Below are 26,633 nucleotides of genomic sequence, written 5' to 3' on the forward strand. Positions count from 1 at the left end.
TATAAAATTAAGGAAGCACATCAGTCCAGCAATCACTCCAAGATTCTGTTATCAATATTTTATATCTGGACCTTTTTCTAGCCCTAGGTTCTTTTTTCCTACTATATAAATCTTCATAACAATGAAACACTAATAATTGAAATGTGTCTGTCTAACATAATTACAAGAAAAGCATGAAACAAATTTATGGTACTAGATTTCACATGTGAAGGACAAATGTCATTTCTTCCTCAAACAATTTCTAATCCCTTCAACAGTTAACTATATTGAACAAAGGATTTGCTACTGTAGTAAATGAAATATAGAAACATGACAAAAACAGATTTGGTTATATTTTTCTTATAAATGCTCTGTCCACAGCTCCATATATAAAATAGTTCCACAAAATTTAACATGAAACTTCAGAGAGCAGAATTATAAAAGGATAAATAAACTCTGAATTCTACTAGTTTTTCTTTAATATAAATTGTTTACAGGCAAATTTTTGTTTTCCTCAGCCTTGTCACTGTTCCTGATATTAACACAGACATTATTTTTATTTTAAAACCTAAGGTCTTTTTGGAAATTATGAATTAAATTCTTTAGACTATTAATGTCTATTAATGGTTATCATGTATAAAATTCTTTCTAAAATACAGCTTTCTGAAGAATCAAAAAGCATATAAGGGGCTTCCCCGGTGGCTCAGTGGTAAACAACTTGTTTGCCAGTGCAAGAGATACAGGTTTGATCCCTGGTCCAGGAAGATTCCACATGCTGCAGAGCAACTGGGCCTGGAAGTCACAACTATGAGTCTGTGCTCTGCTGCTGCTGCTGCTAAGTCACTTCAGTTGTGTCCGACTCTGTGCGACCCCATAGACGGCAGCCCACCAGGCTCCCCCATCCCTGGGATTCTCCAGGCAAGAACACTGGAGTGGGTTGCCATTTCCTTCTCCAATGCATGAAAGTGAAAAGTGAAAGTGAAGTCTCTCAGTTGTGTCCAACTCTTTGCGACCCCATGGACTGCAGTCCACCAGGCTCCTCCATTGCCTTCTCCAGTCTGTGCTCTGGAGCCTGGAAACCACAGCAACTGAGCCCATGCACCCTAAAGCCCATGCTTCACAAGAAGAGAAGCCATTACAACGAGAAGCCCGTGCAACACGACTTGAGAAAAGTCCACGCAGCAATGAAAGCCCAGCACAGCCAAAATAAATTAATTAATTAAAAGCATATAAGATATATTATAAAATACTTCTAAAGATAGTACATGGCAAATATCAAGTTATGAATCCTTCTGAAGATTTAATTAAGTTCTTAGAAAGAAAGAGGAAATAAGTTTAGAAAGTCTTTCCCCAAAGAGGTCAAGTTCAACAGTAAATGTCATGTTAGATTTAATGCAAATGAAAAATATCACATCAAAGTTTTCACAATAACTCACATTTACCTTCATCTAACCATGCTTTTACATGTCACACATTTTGAGGGCCTGCAATTTATCAAACTCTGGGACAAGAGCTAGGATCTTATCAGATGCCTATCTTTCTATGGAAAAGCTCACATTCCACTGAGCATTGGTTCAAGGAATATTTATAGTCCACAAGTCCCTAAAACACATGTTTACACAAAATCTTTATTTAAATCTCATTCTTATTATTTTATGCAGTTTTTGTTCCAGTATGGAGAGATGTTTATATTGCTATAAACAAAGACTGTTTTAAAAGGATATGTATGTGTTAGCAATTTTCAAATTTAAAGTACATGATTCACCTTTGGCTCTTGTCCTGGAAAGACCACCCAGTAAGCAGCCAAACCAGCAAAAGGACTGCAGGGGGGTTCCTTTCCCCTCCGCCCATATACACTGGGGATATCACTCTTGCCTTCCTTTCCCCCTAGTTACCTGCAGCCTGAAACCAAAACTGAACTTTACTGGTTCTCTCCCCCATTTTCCAGCCTGCGAGAGTGTCAGCAAAGGAGCCTCCTCAATCTCTTCAACCAAGAACTCTAGGAAAGACACTGTTCCCACAAGAGTAGATCCCCAATATGCAATCCCCAATATCACTCAGAATGCATTTTTGCAGAGAAACTGATACCCAGTTTGTAATTTCTTGTTACTAATACTGCCAAGTACATTACAGGTCAACTCAGCTTTTGTGACTCAGCAAAAGAATATAAATGTTATCCAAGAAAACTGTTTAGAAGTTGAGGATCTCTTATATGCACATAGAGGGGCAAAGAAATTGGAATCTTTACAAGTAACTAATTTCTGTTTAGCCAAGAGCTGTTGGAAAACCTAGTAACTTCTAGACAGATATATTTGCTAACACATAGCTCAATTAAATGCCTTTATTGTGCTCTTGATTGCCTTTTCTAAGGATTGCCTCTTTTGGAATTTTAGCCTTCAATTCAATCTCAGCCCCCCCAAATTTAAAATGAGAAGGGCAAAATTCACCACATTTACAATCTGTCACTCACATGAATGACACCTGATCATGTTTTTCAGTATTCTCCTTTTCCTGAACACCCAAATCCCAAAAGAGCAGATTCAGCCAATTCCATTACATACTGCAATTAACTTCCCAAGGGGCTGAGATACCTATCTGAGTTATCAATTCTCACCTCACAGAATAAACATATATGCATATATATATATATATATAAAAGCTAGAGCTTAGAGTTGAAAAATAGACTTTTCAAAAATAGCTTCCTCTAGCAAGAGTTTAATTATACCCTATTTGGTTTTGGTCTTTGTTGCTGTGGGTTTTTTTTTTTTTTTTTTTTATTCCTTAATAAGAAAATAAGCATTTTAATAGTCACTATTGCTCTGGTAAAACCAAATCTCCTCTAAATGATCCCAGGTATCTAAAATGCTACCATTTTTTATAATTCAAAACAGAACTTGGACCTTTTTGTTTTCTATTATATTTCTAATTGCTTCTTCAGTTAGGATGTGGGGTGGCATGTATGAATGCTGCCCGGAGAATTATAAGAGAAGGCCGAGGGAAAGACATAAAAATCCTAATTCATTAATAATTATCTCTCCAAAGGCATTAGGGTTATGCTACTAACTAGTGAGAATTTCAAATTATTGAACTGAAAAGAGCAGAAATAGGAAAACTTTTAAAGACTGGTATTATTGTTCGTTTTCTCTTTCACTTGGTTCTAAATCCTTAAATAATTAATATAGCAATACTTAATAAATGCATATGAGGCTACCACCTCTCTTCTCTTGCAGTTTAATTAGATGATTGACTTCAGGCATACTATAAATTATAATGACAATTTAATTACTTCTGTAATGTGCACACTTAAAAGATTCATAAACAGGAATAGAACAGCCCAGCACACTGAAAAGAGGCACCCCAAACAAAACGAAGCACAACCCAGGCAGATGACAGAGGCAGTGCATTCTGGAAGAGGTGAGCCAGAGGGGCGTCTCTTGCTTCAGTGCACATCTACTCCACGGCCATACGACGAGCTATGAACAACCTACACAGGCTTCTCTATAACCTCAACTGTCTTTGCAGGGAAGGAGTAGGCCTCCCATATTTGTGTGTGTGTGTGTCAGCCACTGAGCCTTCCCAAGAAGGCCTCCTCTTGCAGTGAAAAGGCACAGACCTTTGAGAGCGTCAGTTCTTTGTTCTTCTTCGTCGCTAAGTCATGTCCGACTCTTCGTGACCCCATGCACTGCAGCACGCCTTCACTACCTGCTGGAGTTTGCCCAAAATCATGTCCACTGAGTCGGTGATGCCATCCAACCATCTCATCCTCTGTCGCCCTCTTCTCCTCCTGCCCTCAAAGTTTCCCAGCAATCCTTTTGTCATTAGCCACCAGTGACTTTGACAAAGGTAACCTCTCTGGGCTTCAATTTCTTCAATGTAGAAAGTAAGGAAAAATCTCTTGTTTGCAGGGCTATGGTGCAAATTAAATTACATAGACAGTTGGGTGCATTGGTTAAGAGGCCTGTTCTTCCTCTTATTACTGCTAGAACCTTAAGCACATTATCTAGTCTCCTTGTACCTCAGTTTCCTCATCTAGAAAGTGGAGATAAGATTAACTTTCAAAATCTTGTTGGAGAACTAAATAAGTTAGTACAGTTAGCCATCCATATCTGTAGGTTCTACACCCAGGCAGTCAACCAATGGAGGATTAATAATCAGAAAAAAAAAAAAAAAAAAAAAACCTCCAGAAAGTTTCCAAAAGTAAAACATAAATTTGATGTGCAGTGGCAACAATGTACATGGCATTTACATTGTATTTACGATTTACCTAGCATTTACAATGTACTAGGTATTATAGGAGGAGAAGGCAATGGCACCCCACTCCAGTACTCTTGCCTGGAAAATCCCACGAACGGAGGAGGCTGCAGTCCATGGGGTTGCTAAAGAGTCGGACACGACTGAGCGACTTCACTTTCACTTTTCACTTTCATGCATTGGAGAAGGAAATGGCAACCCACTCCAGCATTCTTGCCTGCAGAATCCCAGGGACGGGGAGACTGGTGGGCTGCTGTCTACAGGGTCGCACAGAGTCAGACACAACTGAAGTGACTTAGCAGCAGCAGCAGCAGCAGGTATTATACGTAATCTAGAGCTGATTGAAAGTAGAAGACTCTGTGTAGGTTACATGCAAATTCTACATCATTTTATATAAGTGATGTGAGCATCCACAAATGTTGGTATCTGCAGGGGTCCTGGAACCAAATCCCCAGGGATACCCAAAGGGTGAGTGAACGCATAAGGACACCCTCCTGGCACAGAGTAAGTACTCAGTAACTGTTAGCTATTAATAATTACCAAGCATAACCATCAGCACACACTTCCTTTTCCCCAACCCCCAGCTACACAGAGATTTCCAGCAATAACGAGTTCCTAAAATTCCATCTCCACTGTGAAGCTTTCTTTCAGAATTAGGTAACAGCTAAGTCCTTTATTATCTTTGTCCAACATACAAGTATCCATATCTTGAATATGAATTACATAAACATGTGTATTCAAATCTTTGATATGAAGTATTAATATTATATAATTTAAGCATTACTAATAAAGTATTATATAATTACATATTAAATATATTAGGTATTATATAATATCTAGGACGCTGTCTTCATAAGGCACCCGTAGCCTTAGGAATCTGTCTATGCTATCAAGTACTTAGAACACATTAGGACAATCTCAAAAGCAATGTGTGTTCTGATGTTAATGAGAAGGAGGAGAACTATTGGGAGGTCTCACATGTTAAGCTGTACAAAAGGCTTTCTTTGCATCTTTAAGGTAAGTCTGTCCCTTAACTGATTTGACCATATAAGGATTTTATTTTAGCCCAACCGGGTTAAAGAACAAGGAGAGACAGCCTCATATGGCTAACTGTCCCCTCCTAATGGCTAAAACATTGTTTCTCTTTCCCTTGAACTGTCTTTATAAAAAAGTAGAAAAAAAGATAAAAATCTGACTACAGTGTTTTGATGAGGATTTTCAGTTTTCTTCTCTGAACTCATGCTAAACTAGAAAATGGGAATGATGGAAGATGGGGACAAGTGAGATCCAGTGGGTTAAGAGAAATCTTGGACAGGGCTATACGAAGTCCAATATCCTAACCAGCTCTAGTAAACTGTGGTAACATTCTTCTAAGTAGCAATTGGCGTAAATATTTACTTGAATCAAAATACATTTAATTAGAAAGCACATTGCCCACTTATAGCAAAAACAAACATTTTACTTATTTGCTATTATAGATTTTCATTTGTCCTCTTTTTAAATTTTGCATGCTATTAAATATTAAGCTTTATGTTAATAACCTTACAGAAAGGCTGTAGCCAAAACTAATAAATACCTCACATTCATGAGTATTTCCTACTGTACAAGTGAGAAAATCGTATATACTCTTTTTTTTTCTGAAGCTATCACTGATATTTATCGCTATGGCATCCAAATTACTGTACATTTGGTCAAAGATAAAACAAATATCTGGCTTTATCTGCCTTCTACAAGCCAGCTGTTATCATCACAGATTGACTGCAACAGATATGCTTTTGAGACACAGAACCTGAACACCGCATCTCTGATTCTTCCTCCACCCACTTCTGTGACAGCTTTTGGTCAGCAACAGCTGCAGCTGATATATTACTCGACTTGTTTGAGAATGTGGCATAAATATAGAGATGAGATGACATAAAGCTGTGAATACTAGATATAGCTCTTTAAAAGTTTTCCTGAGTAGGAAGAAAAAAAAGGTATGCAACGAAAGGATCTGTATGTGCCATTAGTTACTTTATGCTTTCAGTAACTAACACATAAATAGTGGAGAAGCAGCATCCAAGAGCTGCAAGACACCCTGAGGGATTTAAGGATCCCATGTGAAATTCTTGAAATGTTGTGCTAGGTCCTTTCTGGCTTTAGTTTTTTGGTTTTTCTTTTTTTTTAAAGAAACTCAATAGTCTCAGGATCATCCATGTGAATAACTCTACTTCAAGTCTCATATATTATCATCTTATACCTCTAACTGGCACAATTAACAAGAGAAAGGAAACGTGTTGATAATCTTAAAACTAGAAAGACATCTCGTTACAAGACTGCTGTGTCAGTAATTTCCATTTTCAAGAGTTACACAATGCTTAAACAATAATTATCCTCCTGAGCCACAGTTCACTAACCTCACAGTGCGGCTGATGACTGATGAAGGGTCAAGAGGGTAGCAGACTTTGGGTGCACAACACTTCAATCCTTTATCAAAGATGGCGAGAAGCCATGGAGTACAATAACGGAACAAATATTTCCTTTACCCTGTAGTCCATTCCTTCCTCTGACTGGCTAAAGCTTCAGTCCACAGTTCACAAGAACAAAACTATGCTCTATCTTTAAAGTGACACACTTTAAAAAGCAGTCATGTAATTCATAGGCCAAGCAAAATGTCTGTATCCCTGAGTTAATACAGTAGTTATAGGTGTATCTGCCTCCTTATGCTAAAATAGCTACTACAAAGTCCATAAAGGGATTCCTGAAACTTAACTTCAGCACCATTTGCACAACTGCTTCACTAAGACACATGCCCATCTCTAAAGGCAATTAAGCCTTTCAGTGTGTCCATGAGGAACATACTGAATGTTCTTATCAGAGGAAGCATTTAATATATAGCAAACTACACTATTATTTCCAGTTATGTGAAGTTAAGTCATCAAGTCACTGATATAAATTAACTCAGAATCAAAGAGATACATCTATTTTGAAAGAAAACAAAGAGCATATTAATCCAAACGTCTGGAATTCTGGTAAACTGAATGTGTCATGGTAACTGAGAGTTAATAAAAAACATTTCAAAGCATATTGAAGAAAAATCTTATTATAGAAGTCTGTTGCTTCTATAAATATATCATTTTCTCCTTTTTTGGTGTGATTCTGAACATCTACTCAAAATGACAGAATAATGTAGATTTAGATAAGGTAAACCCCAGATCAATGATCCTCAACGGGGGTGAGGCTGCTCTCTTAGGAACCTTTGGCAATGTCTGGAGACATTTTTGATGGTCAAGACTGGGAACAGGGGACAGGATACAATCAGTGAGCGCTGGGGCTGCTGTTGCACCTCCTGCAACACGCAGAACAGCCTGCCCACAACAAAGCACACCCCAGGCATTCTGGGTCAGCAGCAGCACCAGAGCCAAGATGGCGGCCAGCAGGAGGCTGATGAAGGAGCTTGAAGAAATCCGCAAGTGTGGGATGAAAAACTTCCGCAACATCCAGGTCGATGAAGCTAATTTGCTGACTTGGCAAGGGCTCATTGTTCCCGACAAACCCTCCCTATGATAAGGGGGCCTTCAGGATCGAAATCAACTTTCCAGCAGAGTACCCCTTCAAACCACCGAAAATCACGATCAAGACGAAGATCTACCACCCGAACATCGACGAGAAGGGGCAGGTGTGTCTGCTGGTAATTAGTGCTGAAAACTGGAAGCCAGCAACCAAGACCGACCAAGTCATCCAGTCCCTCATAGCACTGGTGAACGACCCCCAGCCGGAGCACCCGCTCCGGGCTGACCTAGCCAAAGAATACTCCAAGGACTGTAAAAAATTCTGTAAGAATGCTGAAGAATTTACAAAGAAATATGGGGAAAAGCGACCTGTGGACTAAAATCTGCCGCGATGGATTCCAGCGACTGTGAACAGAGGCCCCGAGCAGTAGCATTGAGAAACGCCGCAAAGCACGACTCTGTGGAAAATTGACACGTGCCACCGCCTGGCGTCTGCTTGTGGCAGTTACTAACTTTCTACAGTTTTCTTAATCAGAAGTGGTCTAGGTAACTTGTAAAGAGAGGATTAAAAATTTAAGATGTTCTAAAAAAAAAAAAAAAAAGGCACAGTCCAGACTCAAGTATCAACAGCACCAAGGTTGAGAAAACCTTAGTTTAGTTGTTTAGAAAAGCCAAGTTTGGTGGTTTTGAAAAGCCAAGGTCTAGTTGTTGCTTCAGGAAAAAAAAAATGCACTGTTACCAACTTCTCTAAAAAGTAAAGTGCATGTAGACAAATTGTATTATGGCTAATTAAAATTTTAGTGCATTAAAAAATTATTTCTTTGAAAAACATATTGTATTATCTATATGAAAATTTCTTATTCAGAGTAGAAAATGATTTCATAGAAATAATGCATTCAAACATAATCCTAAAATCAATTCAATCTCTACCCATTCCATGCATAAAATAATTCTTCCAATTTTAATTTGTTCTCAATGTTTTTAAAATTTCAAAGCACTATACTGAATTTTCTCTGATCACTTGATTTTTAATATGACAAATAGGACAACCAGGATAAGGAGAAAATCAAACTTTTAAAGCTGTGTTTAATCTCAGAATATCTGACCCCCCAAAGTAAAATACATATTATGTAACAACCAACATTTTAAAATGTACAGTTGAATCAACTCACAATGGGAATATATATATTAGTCATTTTACTTACTAATTTCAAGTTTATCAACACAGTGACCCCAAAAAGGCCTGGCTTAAACAGTATTCACACTGCTAATCTCGCATCGCATGTGTCTGACCACTGAGCAGGTGTACTGTAGGTGTACTTCCTTTCCAACAAAAAAGACAGACTGACAAATTCTCCCACAGAACACTGATCCAAAATGGCCCTTCAGAGAAATGACACAGTCTTCACTCAAGGCCAGGAAGAGCCTGGGGTCACTTACCACCCGCAGCAGCAGCAGCCAGGCCAGTCCTGAACAGCAGCAGGTTAGTGCTCTGAGGGTCACGGGACGAGCAACCCCACTGGGTCTCCACCAACACCCTTCCCTTCCAATCAGCATGTGACCCACAGCTCCTCTGGGATTCAGCACCAAGGTTATCATAAACATAAACCCTTGTATACAGCAGAGAAGGGACCATGTCCTGGAAGGAAGGATGTCACCACCCAAGTCCAGGAGTTCTGCTGTGCCCCTGTCTGGCTTCTTGTCTGGGAGCCAGTCAAGGAGTATCTCCGAGGCACAGTTCCCATTTCTGTAAAACAAGGGTTGTCGTGAGGATGGAAAGAAAGAAAGGTGTATAAGAGAACTCTGCAAGGTGCCAAGCACCAGGAAGCACGTGGGCTTGTGTCCAGGAAGAGCTACCTCAGCCCCACACCTTCCTTCCTGTCCCTCCACATGTATACTCTGTTCTAACCACCCTTCCCTGGCCCTTTCTCTTCCTCTCAAGAGACAGAGCATCAGACTCAACCCCAAATTCCATCAAATAGAGCCTGAAAGAGTATAAGAGACAGTACATGTCATCACTTCAACACAGAATGTTTATTTCTTTAATCTGTGATTCAGTGCAAACTTTAACCCAGGCCTTTTTGGGGTCACTGTGTTGATAAACTAGCAGTTAGTAAGTAAAATTACTAACATATATAATCTAACCCAGTTGCATTATTCCAGTTAAGCTTCCCAACAGCCCTACCACGTAATGAAATTAGCCCTATTTTACAGTTTAGAAAACTCAGGCACAGAGATTTAAAAGCTTTCCCAGTTTTTACCCAGCTGGAAATGAAGGAACCAGGACAAGAAGCACGACAATTTAACTCCACAGTCCGCACTCTTGACCACTACCAAGAACAGTCTCTTATTTTAATTAGGTGATTTATAAAATCAATGAGAGTTTTTGTAAAGTAAACCTCACAGGGTGCAGATAGCCAAATAATGCACAATCGACATAAATAGACTGAATCTTTTCTCTTCATCAACCTCCCCATCACCTCTTTCCCTGACAATCTCACACGCAGTCAGGACACCAAGAGAACAAAGGTCCCACCAGTGAACCAAAGGTCCCAGCACACCAAATTTTCTTAAGTTCAAACAGAAAGTAGCTTCTCCACTGAGATAGACACAATCATCTCTGACACAGCAGAAGTAAATTGCTGGTGTGTTTGGGGGACAATGCTAAGCAGCGAATACAAGAAAACAATAACAACAACAATAATAATATAGGCTTATTCACAATACCTCCCAGCTTACAGAATGCTTCCATATATATTATCTCAACAGATCTAGCTCATCCAGACATGAGGGCAGAAGATTTGCAAGAATAGGAAAGAAAAAGGCAATTCAAAGGTCAACATAACTAACAAGAGAGAACTACTATCTTATTTTTCCAGGGCCCCTGGTTATTCCAAGGTCAAAAGTGCAATTCTGGAGCTTCTGAAAGGCTGGAAAAGAATACATATCTTTTGATTTGAAGATAATTTTGAAAATTCTTATTTTTCATTTAAGGAAGACAAAACAAGGGTTTTATAAAAGTAATTTCTATGCAACTTTATACTGCAAAATTAAATTCTAAAAATACAAAATTTACCTTATGGAACACAATATGTGATAGATTCACAAACTAAAATCACAGAAACATCTATTTATAAAAGTAAAACTGAATATGCTTACATTCACACGAAGGGTGTGGCCCCTCCATTTTGATCTATCTCCCCAATTACTGTGAGGGCTTCCCAGGTGGCACAGTGGTTAACAAATCCACCTGCCAAGGCAGGAGATGCAAGAAGTGTGGGTTTGATCCCTGGGATGGAGAAAGAAATGGCAACTCACTCCAGTATTCTTGCCTAGAGAATCCTAGGGACAGGGGAGCCTGGTGGGCTGCTGTCTATGGTGTCGCACAGAGTCGGACTCGACTGAAGCGACTTAGCAGCAGCAGCAAAGGAAGATACCCTGAAAAAGGAAATGGCAACCCGCTCCCATATTCTTGCCTGAGAAATCCCATGGACAGAGGAGCCTGGCAGGCTATAGTCCATGGGGTTGCAAAGAGTTGGACACAACTCAGCTCATACACACAGCCCCCTCCCCACTGCCAATTATCACATCCTCTTGAATGCGTACAAATGACTACCTTGCCAGAAATGACACATTTGCCTGTCTCCCCCAAGCCTCCAGTAGGACTTGGTACATAGTGGAAACTCAACTAAGGCACAAACTGGTTAACTGATAGAAATTAGGCATTAACTCACTACTATAAAATAAATAGTCTTTAAAAATATATGTATGGAGACAGTAACATGGAAACTTACATTGCCATATGTAAAAAAGATAGCCAATGAGAATTTGCTGTGTGACTCAGGGAACTCAAACAGAGGCTCTATAACAACCAAGAGAGGTGGGATGGGGAGGGAGACAGGATGGAGGTTCATGAGGGAGAGGACATTGGTATATCTATGGCTGATTCATGTTGTTGTTTGGCAGAAACCAACAAAATTCTGAAAAGCAATAATCCTTCAATTAAAAAAAATAAATAAAATTTTTAAAAAGAAAAATATCTTGTTGAAAGCACACAGAGAAGTAACCCTAAACTCAGCTGAAATGCAACTTTGAGCAAAAGCAAGAAAGTGCTGGTCATTTAGTCATGTCCAACTCTTTGCAACCCCATGGACTGTACCCCCTGCTCCAGGTTCCTTCATCCATAGAACTCTCCAGGCAAAGGGCAGATTTAATGCGGGCGCAACAAAAATGCTCTTTTTGGATTTGACAGCTCCTAGTCATTCAGCCCAGCGTTACACACAGGGAGCAGTCCTCTAAAACTACTGTGGTATCTTCTGAATCACTGCCATCACCCGAGAAAACCCCAGGAAGTGGTTTGATTGAGTAGCTGGACCAGTGTGAGGGATCAGCTGATGGGTCTCACACATACACACAAGCCAGTAACAATGGGGACATTGTGAAACCAGGAATAGCCTTCTCTTATCTTTAGTAGTTTGAGAAATAATTTCTAACCCAGTGAGTATATAACCTGGGAACAAGTCAGATGGTTAATTATTCACTGAGAGTTTAGTAATTAATCTGCTTTAGACCAAGCATGGTGGAACCTGAAAAACATAAAGATGTCCGAGATCTGGAACCACGAGTCTCTGAAATCATGTCCAAAAAGCAGCAAACTTCCCTCAACAGTTATGACCCAATCAAGAACAAAGCCCCAGTTACAGGCAGCTGCTGGTAAAAATTAATCAAAATGGACTATGATTTTATAAAGTCTTTCAAACTGTATTTTACAATACAAAACGATGCCTTCTTATTTTGTGCAAGCAAACGGGTAGTGAAAAATCACACTACTACTTGGCGAAACAACAGCTGCTGATGAATCGGGACGACAAGCCAGTGACCTCACCAGGGTCACCAAAGAACATCACAGGATATTAATTAAAGAGAATTTACATCTTTACCTGAAAACACAAGGGAAAAGTCCAAGTCATCCTACCAAAACATAACTAAAGAGATGTTAACGAATAAAGTGAAAGTTGCTCAGTTGTGTCCAACTTTTTGCGACCCAGAATACTGTTCTCCAGTATTCTCCTGGAGAACAACATTCTCCAGGCCGGAATACTGGAGTGGGTAGCCTTTCCCTTCTCCAGGGGATCTTCCCAACTCAGGGAACAACCCCCGGGAACAAACTCCTGCATCGCGGGCGGATTCTTTACCAGCTGAGCCACCAGGGAAGCCCAAGAATACTGGAGTGGGTAGCCTATCCATTCTCCAGCGGATCTTCCTGACCCAGGAACTGAACCGAGGTCACCTGCATTGCAAGCAGATTGTTTACCAACTGAGCTATCAGGGAAACCCTACCTAAACACACAGGTCTGAATTGAGTATTTCCTCTTTCCCTGAAATTGAAGTCAGCCCCTTTATGGTCAATTTTGAAGAGGTGCAGTAATATTTCATACAGTATTGTGTTTCTTTGTGCATGCTCAGTCGCTTAGTCGTGTCTGACTCTGTGTGACCTCATGGACTGTGGCCCATTAGGCTCCTCTGTCCATGTGATTTTCATACTGATGCATAAATTTCCCATGCTACATTTTCAGTGTACCATCATTACCCTGATGGTTCCTACCCTGTTTGATTGAGGTACCCTGAATCTACTGTTTCTCTATATTCTCAGTCTCCCCAGTCCCAGCTTCTGTAGGTATTAATTCCTGAGGGATCTAACTAGGTCACACCAGCAGCCACAGGACACAACATTGCCAACATTCACATCAGCAATGCTCCCCTAAAAGGAAGAATTTGCAATGCCAATCCTAAAGCATTACATAGCAAACCTTTTTCCAGACACCACACAGCTTGGACCCAGCATGAGGCTGCTGTGTAAGAACAACAGAATAAGATTCACCTGCCTTCAACACTCAGCAGTACATCCAACAAGTGTTCTCTCAGTTCTCCCATGCAAAGCTACAGCAACCTTTTGGAAAATCCTTTGCATTATTCACTAGGAAAAAAAAAAAAACAAAAAAACTAGCTATTTACCCCAAACAAGATATTTATAGAAGCAGACTTATTTTTTTTCTCATCTCTACTTTTCCAAAAGAAATGGATGCCTTGAAAACAAGCCGTTTATGCAAAGCAGTAAATTCTGAGATAGACTGAGAATTAATCCAATCACAGGCATTATCTAGAATAATGCTCTTCACCAATAGTTGATGTACACACTGATTACCATGGGCTACTAAGTGCTATCTATGTCATTAAAAATAAATTTAAAATACTGTCAGTGTTTTTGAGTGAATTGTTTGAAAACAGTTAATCCCTGAATGGAATAGATGATTACTCTTAAATTTGACCACACATTTTCCAGCCACTCTGGATTAAGAGGAATTTACCATTTCCATATACACACCAATGTATAGCATTAGGTTCACATGTGAAATGAAGAAACACGCCTGTGATTCTCTCCAGCACTAGCTCTTCCTGTCCAAGCCTATGGAAATTTGAAGAACAGCCTCTAAGAAAAACATAATAAATCAACAGGTTTATAAAAAATAGATGAGGTGTTTCCTAGCTTCAGAATTAAAAAAAAAAAATTTGACCAGTAATTCTTCTTCTTGCATAACAATGGATAATATCCTTCTAAAATACTGCGTTTTCAAGGATCTGGACAATAGCAAAAAGCAAACACATTTGCACCAAATCCCTGAGCAGTTAGCATGACTTCTGCTTGGGATGGGAGGACACACTGTACTTAAATTTACTCACTACAAATGGTTCCCCTCCACTCAGCCATTTGCTATTAAAAGAACCAAGCTGTTCGGAAGATAAGCAGGAAGTGGATATTCAAAATGTGTAGGCGGGATATTTTCATAGAGCTCCTCTAAATTCCTAATACCTGAACAAACCAAACCAAATTAAAAACCCGGCTCAAGCTTTAACCTCAGTTAATAATTTAAAAAATATATATCTGTTTATTTCTCTTTTCAAATGTATATGATTATACATTTTTTCAAAACTTTTTTAGTAAGATTGCTTACAAATGTTTGCAAAATTCCACCTCATCATAAGCCTAAATTTCCATTTTCAGATTTTTTTCTCCAGTTCAGACTTAAGAAAGATACACCTATTTGGCTGCTTTTTTAAAATCTCTTTTGTTTCAGGTAAATTAGTAAAACAGTTCAAACATTCTTATTGTTATGAAATCAACATTTTGGGACATCATGCCCTCATTACTGAGTTATAAGGCTATCTGAGTATACACTGTAGGCTAGCACTGTAATGACTGCCATGGGATCCAAAAGTTAAAGTTATAATCCCATGCTTAACAGCTAACCACGTAGTAGCAAAAGGCAAGATATGCAGACACAAAACAATTACATTCCTTTCTGAAGGGTACAGACAAAAGTAGAAGGGAAATCCTTAAGGAATTTGGCAGGCACAGAAGGGGGAAGGACACTGAGGAGAGAAGAGAGGGAGCAATGGCCTGAAGACCTGAATAAACACAGCCCGTTCACAGAATGTCAAGGAGGTAAGCGGACTCCATCAGAGAACTAGAGACACGATGAGAATTAAAACTGTCTGGTAGGACAGGTTTGGCGGTCACCTGTCCTGACACCTTCATTTAATAAATAAGAAACCGGACTTAAGGTGGTGAATGAGCCCACAAAAACTTTGAAGCAGCCACTAGGAGCTATTCACTGGGCTCTGAGATGCAGAGGGGCTTTGGTGAAATGTCACTGACCTCATGGGAGTCCAGAGTGGGGGGAGTTAGACAAAAAAAACAAACACAAAAACAATTAAATTGATCATTTCAGATTCTGATAAGCTTTATCACAATGGTGTGCTTTAAGATGCATTAGAGATGAAGAGAAAAAACTGAAACTTGGGTCACAGATGGCCTGTCTGAAGAAGGAATGCTGGAATTGAGATTTGAACAAGAAAAGGAGCCATAATTCAGAGGATGTGGGTTAACAGCATTCCAAGCAGGAAAAAAACAGCTAAGTGCAAGAGGAGAACAGCTCAGCAAGTTCAAGGAACAGAATGAAGGCTGAAAGGTTGAGCCTGATAGGGAATGGGCAGTGTAGAGAGAGATGTGGTCGGGACAGCAGTCTTGCGGAACACAATGAGAAGCTTACATTTTAGTCTAAGGGTAACGAAAATATACTGTAGAATCCGTGACAAGGGAATGTGTTATATGATTTATACATAAGAGGCTACTCTAGGGAGTGCGGGGTCAGGGAAGTGAGCTAAGAGCTTTTGCAGTAGACTAGGCCAGATGCTGGGGTCTTGAACTGAGACTATGGCAGAGGAAACAGCAAGAAGACTTCTCCTTCAGCATTTATTTTGGAGAGAGAGAACCAAGGGACTTGCTGCACTGAATGGGAGGCCAGAGGGAAGGAGATGAATTCTGGAATTTGCACCTAAGCAATGGTGGGCATGGCAGTTCTACTTAATGAAATTGCCCGAGTTCGGTGGGGGAGCAGAGCTTTGCAGGCGGATATCAACAACTCCTTTTTGACTTTCCTAACTTGGATGTGTCCATCAGACAGCCTAGGGCACATACTAAGGAAATATTTAAGCTAGGAACTTAGGAGAAGACCCATTCACAGATAAAACTTTGAAAATTATCAACATACAAATGATATCTGAAACCATGCAACTATTGAGATCTGCTAGAGACCTTGGATAAAGAAGATAAATGGATTTAAGGTAGAGCTACAGGGAACTACAACACATAGGCGAGGGCTAGCAAAGTTAACCAGATCATGTACAAGATCAGTGTGAGGCAGAAGATGCCCTGGTCTCCAGCTGCTGTGTGATGAAAGCCTGCACTGTGGGGCAAGAACAGGGGTGAATGGACCACAGCTCTCAAGAGCGAACAGCACCAGGGCAAGTAAGAATGACTTTCAACTGAGTACCACCAATCAAAATTCATTTAACTGGGGAGGAGAAAACTACTGTGTGAAATACAGAAAGGCTAAGTAGGCACTTTTGAAAAGTCCTACTATTGGATATGTCACATGACATCTCTACTTGAAAAGACGGGCATAAAGATATCCTAGCGACCCCACTGATGGCAGCCTACCAGGCTCCTCCATCCATGGGATTTGCCAGGCAAGAGTACTGGAGGGGGTTGCCATTGCCTTCTCTGTAAAGATATCTACAAAATATCAATTTTCCATATTGTGTTCTTATTAAATATTATCATCAGCCTTCTTTCAGTTTTGTGAATACTTAGAAGTCTTCCTAATCATCTTTTACCTTATTGTACTTTCAAACAGGCATACTAACAATCTCTAATAGTACATACATGTCTAATTATTTTTAACCAAGAATGTCCTCTTTAATTATTCAATTTTTATTACCTAGCCAGTTAACTATAGTAAAGAACCAATGAAGATTATAAGGTCACAATGTAAATCAATATTTCCAGTGACTACCTTAATAAATAAAACTTTAAAAAATTACCCAGACGGTAATAACACAACATTGAGTTCAGAATTCAAATTCCATTTCAGAAATATTTCCATTCAACACCACTTAGAATTTACTTATCTTGTTCATCTCCCTAAAACGTTTTACTACCCAAGTCTAAATTGTACTTCAGTCCAATATTTGCATATCATAATACCTGTGGTAAAATTAAAGAAAGTAAAGGAAAAAAATAGAGTTTGGCAGTTGAATCCTTCATATTCCTACCCTGTACCTTTGAAAAGTGTTAGTCACTCAGTTGTGTCTGACTCTTAGCGACCTCATGGACTGTATCCCACCAGGCTCCTCTGTCCATGGAATTCTCCAGGCAAGAATACTGGGGTGGGTAGCCATTCTCTTCTCCAGGGGAATCTCCTTGACCCAAGGATTGAAACCGGGTCTCCTGCACGGCAGGCAGATTCTTTACCTGAGTCACTAGGGAAACCACCCCATACATTTACTGGCCCCTTAACACCAACATATGGAAAGCACTAGAAAAAGTTAAATACATATCTGCCTCCTGAGAAGTATACTGTCATCTCAGGGGGCATGTACTATTATAAGGGGGTCAAAAACAATGAGGTTTATAAAAATACTTTATTTTACAAAAGAGTATTGCAACTATTCTTCCGAAGCTTTTGTCATTGGAAAGATGCACCCTTCATCATGGAAACCCAAGTTAAAGGATTCAGGGTCACAATTTTCAAACAGATGCCAGATGAGTGTGTGTGTGTGTGTGTGTGTGTGTGTGTGTGTGTGTGTGTGTGTGTGTGTGTGTGTGTGTGGCTTAAAGTGAAGCCCCAAGGCAATGCAACACTCTTGTAATACATTATTTAACTAATCCTTGTGCATGTATTTCCTACATCATTTTTTATAGGAGTGGAGGCAATTCTTGATATTCTAGACAATTGTCAGGCATATTTTTTACGTCATTTAAACTTCTGCTACAGTAAACTCCCTCCCCAAACTGTTAAAAACCAAATCACACTGGCTTCAGTACAATGAGAAAACGATGGAAACAGAGTGTACTCTAAAATCATAGTAACACAGACTCATTAATCATCGCATTGCTCACAAACAGTCTTGATTTTAACAAATAGTTCAAAGCACAGCTTTATCTCCTTCTGTATACAGCATTTCCTGGGAACTATTTATGTCTAAATGGTAACAAATCTATAGATATTCATTAATATAACAAATAAGGAGACATTTTTAAACAAGTTTTTAGACCATTAGTTCCTCTGGGTGAAAAAGGAAAGTGTGTTTCAGCCACACCTTCTTGGAGAGAGTGTTGGTCCTGCCAGTGGTCAAAGCCCTCCAGAAACTATTGCAAAACAAGCTTCTCCAAGTCCCAAGAGACGAGCAGGCATTGAGGGTGACATCAGGGGAGTACAGAGTGTTTTCTGTGCCTCCTCAGATGTCCTGGCAGGAGACAGACTTGTCCCAATCTACGGGAAAATCAGCCAGGAAATGTGTCTCCGTCGACAGCTCTAGATCACAACTTCTCAGCAGTTCTCAGCAGACAGAAGAGTGACTGCAAGGAGGCCGAGAGGCCTTGGTAAAAGCACACCAACCACATCACCACCCTAAGTACAGAAATCACAGGGTTAGGAGGGGCATGGGGCTCCAGGGCCAGGTGAGGCCATGGTACACTACAGAACACCTTGCACTTGAACTCAGAAGCCCCTGGTTTCTCTTCCTGGCTCGGCCATTCACGAACTGTGTGACTCTGGCCATGCCTTTAACCTGTCTGATCCTCTGTTATGTCATTTATAAATTTAGAAAGAGAGCAATATCTGTCTTGTCCACCACATGGGTTTTATAAAAACTCAGTAAGGCTATGCATATGAAGCCCTTGGTCAATTATGAAGTCTTGTGAAAATGGACATTTCTCATTTTATGGAGGGGTGCATCCTTTAAACTGCAGGCAATGGGTAGCCAGTGAAGGTTCTAGATCTTCACAGTAACCTATTAAAAATGGTATTTTAAGAAGATGAGCCTTGCAGTGGACCATGGAATGAATCACAGATAGAATCATTTGAGTTGGAGCTCCACCTAAAACTGGAGAAGGAAATGGCAACCCACCCCAGTATTCTTGCCTGGAAAATCCCATGGACAGAGGAGTCTGGAAGACTCCACGGGGTCACAAAGAGTTGGACACAACTGAGCACACAGGCATGTACCATCTAAAAGGCTACATAGTAGACTAGGTGTGATGTGGCAAAGCCATGTTAGAGTAGTGATAGCTGAAATATATAGTAGGAGATTTTTTTTTTGTTTTGGAAGAACATGAAGGTTGAGGATCAGGAATAATAATATAGATGGGTAGTCCGTGAGTTACCATTAAAATCAACTCAGTCGCTCAACCTTTTCAGCCCTCCACTAACATCTCAGATTTAACACTTTCAAACCTTCTTCTTTCTCCTCTATCTCACACTCAGATCTCCACTTGCTCATGCACTTGCTCATGCCAGACTTGTTTCTCTAAATGTCTTTCACTTCCTTCCAAATGCTGAGGAGCCTCTTTGCCCTCATGTTGACTTCTGGCCTCTTAATCTCACCGTTGCCAGGCCATTGGACTTCAGCTATTTGGGCAATCATGGACCACAGAGTCAGACATTTCAGTAACACTCTCTTCTCCTCACATCCCTCCATCTCCCCTCTCCTTTTCCTACCCCTCTCCTGACCTGACTCACCCCAGAGGCTGCTTTCTCTGTCTCCCCCTGGGTTATACTGAAACATCAGCAAAAATCATTCAACAGTGCCACTCAGGTAGAGGTCTCTGGCTTCTGATGACCTCTTTGAGGACAAGGACGATGTCTGGTTCACTTCTATATCCACGGGGCCGGGCACATAGAACACCCTCCAGTATTCTTGCCTGAAGAATCCCATGGACAGAGGAGTCCATGGGTTGCAAACAGTAAAACACAAGTGTAGCAACTTAGCCCACAGCTCAGCCACAATATACAGTGAACAAGTTTTGATAGCATTTGGAAACACTATAATCCATCTCTCCTATCACTTTTTGTCTTGGCTTCCCCTACCCCCTTCACTGCTCCTCTTTACTAGAGTCTGTTTTTCTTGCTGTCCTCCATTTAAAGCTATTTCCCTGGGAACTAAAGTCAGATCTCTTATAGTCCCGTTTTGTTCTCTATCCAACGGAGATCCATTTCCACCAACATAGGAGAACATCAAGATATTTCAGACAATTATCCTCATTAGAATCCAAGTTCAACACTCTTGCCAAGATTCCCATAACTTCAACACTGCTCCAGGAGGTAAAGACTTACCAAAAAAAAAAAAAAAAAAGACCAGTGAGAAGGAACAAAGCTCAGAGAGGAATCGAACCCTCCCAGTGGGGACAGCTGAGCCTCAAGCGGGACTGACAGGCAAGCCTCTGCCACCAGACAGTCACCAATGTGTCCTACATTAATGACAAAGAAGCCTCTCTTCTCAGAGATCGTTATTGCCTTTCTAAGTCCAGGCTCTCTGAGGCCTGAGGATTCTACACCTTCAGAGGCACTTGCTGCCCTTCCTTGAAGACAGTCTTCCACATAAAAGAGAAAGGTTTGCTTCGGTACTTCATTACAAATGGGGAACATGGACCCACTCTACTTCCCCATTTGGCCAAACCTATAAGGACAACATAGCTTTGACTCTGACTACATCTCCAGGCAAAGCTCAGCCTGCAACTGGGTTCCATCTTGATATCTCTTGCCCATCAATGCCAGGGCACAACTCAAAGTCACAGTCCAAATGGCAGGTTCCTCACCCATTTATTAGACAGAGCAGTTCTATAAAGTCAAATATGTCTTCACCCCAATGTGTCTGCCTTCTGTTGTGAAGACCCCTCCTCTTCCTCCACCCAACTCAAACCTCAATCACCTTTGATGAGTCCAGCACTCTTTGGATCAAGCATGGGACATATCCCACTTTCTTCCCATATTAGACTCAAGTTTCCGAAGACAGAGGTTTTTATCTTATAAGTTACGGTTAAAAGGCCTTTCTCATGGTTCGTACCATATACTCCTGGTCTTTCTTAAACTTATTCCCTCAGGAGGAAAATAAGTTATTTATTGGATTATGCTATGTGACCTTACGAATACCTCTCTACTCACATAAAACTAACTTAAATAACAAAAAGGAACTATTTTCAATATGACCTTGCCTAGTTCACACAGGAGTTAGGCTGCAATTTTATAGAAAATGAGGCACTTGTGGGCAATAAGTTATTTAAATACCTGTAAGTCTCCATGTCAAGAATTTTTAAACCTCCAATAAAAAGTCTAAATATCTGGAAAGGGAGATATTTTTAGACAAAATTCTGCAGCAAGTGAATGCTGAGAAGGTGAATGTAGATAATGATAGCAACCTGTTTAATAGGCAGTAAGAATTCCCCTACATGGGCTCTTAGAAGACATTCCTAGCCATCCCTTAGTTTGGAGGCAATCAGACAGTGTTACCTAACTTTAGTGAGTTAGAAGAATGCCTTTGATGAAAATCCTTAGACCTGAGTTCCATCATTTGTATCTAAAAATATAGCATCTGGGTTCTTCCTTTTATAGCAAACAGATCTTCTTCCACACCAATTGAAGAGTAGAATAAAATATTTCCACAAGAAGATACATTTATTTCCATCCACCATTGTCCACAGTGATCTGCATCTACCACTGAGCTCCTTGTTCCTGCTCTACGAACTGCCATTCAACAGGAACCTCCACCCTGCTGACTTGGGTGATGGTGCCTTGCTGTAGGCACCTGAGGACCTCAGACAGGATCCACTCAGCAGTCACTGACGTACACTGGCAACTTCTGTTCCAGGGAAATCAAGACAAGACATTCAAAGCTGCAAACATTGCCCTACCTAATTAACACAGTTCTGTTACCCTTGTCAGGGCTGCAGGACTGGTTACCTCTCTCCTGACACCACACCTAGGAGATCTGAGCCTTCCAGTTCCTAAGCCCCAGAAGGAAAGCTTCCAATGAGGAGAGCCTGTCGCTTAGCTGCTGTCAATACAAAGTATAACTTGGGGTATGAAGCTCATTAGTTTACTAGACCTCAGCGTCCTCATCTGTAAAAATGATGACAGTAAAATACAAAGCCTTTTAAAACTCGGTAAATCATTAAGAAGAATTAATAAAACTAAGGAGTTCCTTCAATGTGATTAACATACTAAATTATATAGGTAAGAAGTCGAAGAATCATTTACCGAATGAAATCTTTCTACATCCTCCCAGAATGAGCTATGTATGTAGGTCATTCAATTGTTCTCACACTTCCATTTAGGTATTATCCTAATTTTACACACTTTTGAGAGTTTCATAATGTCTCTTCCTTGTGTAATACTAGAGTAACACACCTATAAGAAGGTAAAATTAAGTATCATATCACCTCAGTGTTTTAGGTGGGGTTTTCGTTATTTGCATCATCCCCTTGCAACATAACAGGAAACTTAGTGAAAGGATCACATATTAACCAGAAAACCCCATCAACCGCATGGACCCAAGCCAACACACCAATCACTCCTACTGTATTCAAGTTGTTCTGATCATCCATAAGTAATAAAAGTGTTTCCATAGAAACCAAGTATACAGCAGAATCTGCTCACAGTGAAGGATCTGCTTATCAAAAAGACTTCAAGGCAAGATATTGCTCTAACTTAGGTTTACACACCATCCTACACTGGCATAATTAGACAGTACCCCTTTGGAATTTCACAGTCTTGTACAAAAAGCTCTACACATGGAGAGGAGAGGAAAAAATCTGAAGAAAAGATGTACATACATAGTTATAAAAATACCAAAGTAGATTCCATGCTAAGCTCTGCCAAAAAGAGAATAATTACTGTGGACCATTAGCATGCAGCCTTGGAATTATATTCTCGTCTTCAAGCAGAAGCCATCATCAGATTATCAAAATGAGGTTATCCTTTCTAAACTCAAACAGTTCTCACACGGAATAAGCACAATGCAATCAACAGACAAGCCACTATTTCCCTCCCACACAAACTATAATCTTTTGTGAAATATATTTTTAATGAAGAATGCATAACCCTCCTACATGTTGGTTCTTCTCTTACACTCCTCCACATAAAAGCATACATGCATTTTAAAGAGACGGAGAAGAATTTTACAGCTTCTAATAACATCCCCTGCAATGTAGGGGTGTGGGGGGGGAAATCTCAGCATCTGAACAAACAACTATCTTTTTCATATAATGCTACTTTTATAAAAGTAAAGCTAGTCACCAACAGCTCCTGGGGACAGTACAATGATATAAACAATGAATCTCATTAATATTTGAATGCTTTCTTTCTAATGAGCTACATTATGAAGCCTTAACTCATTCAACTACTAATGACTCAAAATTCCTAGAGTTCTGAATTTTAATCTTTCACAAATTTCAAATTATAAATTGCTTGTCATGAGTCACACTGCTTATCCAAGAAGCAGTTTTTTGAAAGAAAAGTGAGTTGTTGTGTTTTTTTGTAGATGAGGTTTGCAGTGGTTTTCTTTTGTCTTTCTCCTTCAGTCATCTGAATTTTCAGTGTTTAAAACTGAAACAATATAACCTGACAGTTGAATAATTTTTTACCAGTAGGACAGCTATTTGGAAATGAAACTATCAAAGCAATTATGCATGTCCATACTCACTCAGTAGCACTGGATAAGATATGAAAGACAGGAACAAACATCTCTTTTTTTCCATTAGGATTTTTTTTTTACCCCACACAGCACCTGTTTCAGGCTACTAGTGTCTAGGATCTAGCTCAGAATGTGATTCCTAGGAGGCCAGCTGTCAAGAAATTAGTGACATGAATGGTCACCTTGGTAATCTGTTACATTAAGGAGATGTGGCTTCAGTTTTGGGGAAGAAAGGGGGAATAAAACTCGGAAAGTCAAGTCAATAAATGTTATATTTCCACAATGAATATAGTCTTAAAAGATTAGAAGACCAATTTTGCATAAATGCTTAAATGATGTAATTGCATTACACTAAAAAAAGTGTAATTTTGTTTAAGTGTCACTTAAAAAAAAAAAAAAAAAAGCACTGAAAGGACAGCCTGCAAACACGGGCAGACCAGCATGGGCTTGAATCCACATGTGCACCTCACTCATCTGCGCAGAACCTGGTTTTCTTTAACTCAGCAAAAAGTCCGGAACTGCTTTTACAAACAAAATAACATCATGGAGAGAAAGAGAGGGAGAGAAAAAAACAGGATGAGGAAGAGGAGGAGATGAGAAGGCAGAGAGGAGGAAAAAAGTTTAGGAGATGGACACGGTTATCTGGAAGCAAGTGGAGCTGCAAAAATTCTGGTAACTCTCATTCTAGGTTCAGAAACCTTATTTACCATGTGTAAAAGAGGTGGGGGAAAGGAACGAAATGAGAAAACACTTTTGTGAATTCAGTTATAATTCATTTCCACACACATACACCAATGCACGGCTCTATTCCCCCAAAACTTGTCGATGCGAGGTACAGGTTAACTTTTCCAAATCACCTCCAAACATTACTAGGTGAAAGACAGCACTGGATTCCTCTGCATCACCACAAACACTGGCACACCTTTGATTCAAAGCCCCTACTTCTATCCAGGACCAGAGCAGTCCAGTGACTCATGGATCAATCAATCCAACCAATTGGAAAAACAAAATCTTAACTCATGAAAGAGGACTCAATGCCTTCCCCAGCCAACCCCAAGGAGTCACTGGGTGCCTCCATCAAGGGTCTGACTGTCTGCTTCCTCCAGTTCAGGAAATGCACCTTTCCCCACAGGGCACAGCCTCTGAAGGCGAGGATGAAGCAGCCGGCTGAGCCAGAATTGCCTCCGTTCACAAAAGGAATTCCCCCTCCCTTCCCCTCCTTCTCCCTCCCCTTGTTTCCCCTGTCCCTCCTCCCATCCTCCGCTGGTGAATAATATCACTGCTACCTGCCTGGATCAACACCGTGAGCCCCTGTCTTCAAGCATTCAGAGAATGTAACAGCCTGGAAATTCCTGTTGTCCGTTCGCTGAGGTCACAGATAAGCTGAACAACAGCGTGGTTCCCATCAATCATAAGCCACTCACTGATAGAATGTATGGTAGGAGACCTGATGTAAGCAAGTCACCAGAGAAAATACCCACTGATGACGCATATCCAGGCATAAAAATAGTTACAGGGCCCTCAAAGGGATTATTCAACAGCCTACATTTAGACTTTCTTACAAGAGACCTGAAGTCACTGTGCTGCAGTTAAATGGCTGGAGAGAGTTTAAGTTTAAGCTTCCTCACCAGACATAACCACAAAGAGCTGGTTTAAATAAGCTCCTGCAATAACAGGCTGTTTAGTCCATTTTAACACAACTTTATAAGCATTAAACAGCACCACCAACTATCTTATAAAATGCCACATAACGTCTCCTCTTAGTCATGTTCTCCTTCCTATAACCATTCTTCTTTTTTCAAAGCGTGCTCCCCAAACATTAACACTTAATCGATCCAGAGAAAAAGAACATTAGCTGCTTTCCAAATAAATGTTAGGAAAATGACACAGACTGCACTTCTGCAGTTATCTTCTTTTAAAACGTGCTTTTAAGTAGAATTAAGCTTAACTATCAGTTTCACCCAAGAAATGGACATTCTGCATACCATACTTGCAATTATATCTCTCCTGAATTGTTTGATCATTTACAGAAGTAAATCTCCCATGTATGAGATACGCCTACTGCAGTATCTTACACATAGTAGGCATATTACTGTTTGCCAAAAAAGTGAATGAATCAATCGATCGATCAATGAAACACAATATGCAAATACTTTTATTAAGTGACAAGTAAGATGTTAATGCAGACTGAAATCCTGGTTTTTTTATGAGGAGGAAAATAACTTTCTACATGTGTAACAATTTTAATAGTTTTCAAATCATCTGTTCTTTTTCCTCCCACTCAAACATATGCACAGTTACCCTGCAAAGGAAGGTCTTTTCACATAGCTTTCCTATCAGAAAATGCTGAATTTTTGCACATTTTAATATCTGGATATCTAAAAATGTTCCCTCTCCAGTTTCATTTAAGCAACTGTGCTGACACAAGGAACCATAATGGCAACTGGATTTAACAGAACCCAAATTCTGCCTCAGAACCAGAACGCTTCCTACCTGCAAACCCTATTTGGAAGTCTTAATTACCAGTCTTTCCTAATAGTGGACAGGTTTTTATTGTTACCCAGTCGATTAACTATGCAGCCCATGCAATTGGCAAAGACCTGTGAGCAGCATTGCTGTAACTCTGGACAAACTTAAGGGCTTAATTCTAAAGGGCAGCTCTCCAGGAATGGTAACAAGATGACATTTTTCTTCCTATACTGGTAGGTTCCACATCACTTTCATCAAGTATGATAATACTGCTATAAATACAGGTGGAAATTATTTTTAGTACTGAGATTTCGCAAAGCGTTCACGTTTCTCCCCTGTGCATATGTGTCA

The 26,633-nt window shown here is 40.0% G+C and overlaps 1 protein-coding gene and 1 pseudogene across 18 annotated transcripts in view; one reads left to right on the forward strand and one right to left on the reverse strand.

Annotated features, from left to right (window-relative positions):
* HIVEP2 (HIVEP zinc finger 2) overlaps positions 1-26,633 on the reverse strand; it is a 218,819-nt gene that overhangs the window by 124,048 nt on the left and 68,138 nt on the right. The window contains exon 1 of one of the 18 annotated variants that reach the window (XM_060419745.1): positions 1-25,258. This exon is cut by the window's left edge and continues 22,542 nt beyond it. The exons of the other annotated variants lie outside the window; for them this stretch is intronic. The gene's annotated coding sequence lies outside the window, so the exon portion shown is untranslated. Of the gene's footprint in view, positions 25,259-26,633 lie in introns of those variants that run through there. 18 annotated transcript variants of the gene reach the window in all.
* Positions 7,621-8,101, forward strand: LOC114116107 (ubiquitin-conjugating enzyme E2 L3-like; annotated as a pseudogene).

Source organism: Ovis aries, chromosome 8 (assembly GCF_016772045.2).
Source record: "Ovis aries strain OAR_USU_Benz2616 breed Rambouillet chromosome 8, ARS-UI_Ramb_v3.0, whole genome shotgun sequence".
NCBI lineage: Eukaryota > Metazoa > Chordata > Mammalia > Artiodactyla > Bovidae > Ovis > Ovis aries.